The 1,194-nt window shown below is 44.3% G+C and overlaps 1 protein-coding gene across 1 annotated transcript in view; it reads left to right on the forward strand.

The window, feature by feature from the left end:
* The first annotated feature begins 213 nt into the window (after positions 1-213).
* The window catches only part of LOC116084286 (vomeronasal type-2 receptor 1-like), a 152,580-nt gene continuing 151,599 nt past the window's right edge, over positions 214-1,194 (forward strand). Inside the window, exon 1 of the mRNA XM_031361145.1 lies at positions 214-488. The gene's annotated coding sequence lies outside the window, so the exon portion shown is untranslated. The remainder of the gene's footprint in view (positions 489-1,194) is intronic.

Raw genomic sequence — 1,194 nt, forward strand, 5'->3', positions numbered from 1 at the left:
CTTCCTTATATATCTTTTCAAAAAATTAGAATTCTACTTAAATACTTGTTAATTTTCTCTTGTGTGTATGTATTAAGGAGTAGGCGACTGCTATAGTTTGAATGTTGAGGTCAGAGATTGTACAGTCTATAAAGCAAGAGGGGACTTTAAGAGGTGATTAGGTCACAAGGGCTCTGACCTCATGAATGGATTGTTACCATGGGAGTGGATTAGTGGGCACAGGAGGAGGCTCCCAGAGAAGGATGAGTGTGGCCTTCCTCTTCTCACTATTGAGCATGCTTTCTGTGGTCCCACTTTCTACCATGGTATGAAGAATTAAGAAGGTCCTATCAAGATGAAGACCTTTGATCTCAGACTACTTAACTTCCAGAACAGTAAGGATGAGTCTCTAGTCTACAGAGTGTCCAGTGGTCTGTAGTCAGTATTGTGCTACACCATCACAAAATGGTTGAACACAGTAATCAAAAGCTTCTGGGAACACTGAGAATGTGAGTAGACCTTGTTAGCTCTGAGCTTGCAGTAAGGTGATCTTGCTGGGAATTTTAATGGAGATCTTTCTTCTTAACCGTCTAGAGTCCTCAGTGAATTTCTTCTTCTTTTTCTGGAGTGTGAAATATTTGCAAAGTATTCTGGGAAGTCAAAGCATCCACTGTACAGGCTCATATCCTCTCCATTCACTGCATTGACTATATACTTCCCCACCTAAAAGCCTGGTATTTGTACAGAATAAAATAGTGGTCTCTTGTGGGTATTTGGTGCAGCCGTCAGTGTGACAATAGTTGTTCAGTCAGGATGCCGGAGGAGGAACCTCTTTAACAATCTGGACCATGTTTTCTCATGTTTATCTTCTTCCTTGGTAAATGGTGAGTATAAGTGTTTCTGCTTGGAAGGAAGGCTATCCTGGGACTCGGAAGCCCAGGAACCATATGGCTCTTACATGGAAGGGCATCCCGAGACACAAGTGATCAGGAAACTTATAGCTCTGAAGCAGGACAGTGTCTCATTGGAAGGGCATCCTGAGACCACATAGGGAACCACATAGCTCTGAGAGGAAGGCTCCTCAGCGGAGGTGGTGTTGCAGCTCCCAGGGGAAGGTATCTACAGCTGAGCTAGGGAGCTCAGGGGCCTCAGTCCTGATCCTCCTCTTTGCTTTCTCTTTTTGCTCTGCTCTGCTCGGTTCTCTCCTCTGTGTCT

Source organism: Mastomys coucha, unplaced genomic scaffold (assembly GCF_008632895.1).
Source record: "Mastomys coucha isolate ucsf_1 unplaced genomic scaffold, UCSF_Mcou_1 pScaffold9, whole genome shotgun sequence".
NCBI lineage: Eukaryota > Metazoa > Chordata > Mammalia > Rodentia > Muridae > Mastomys > Mastomys coucha.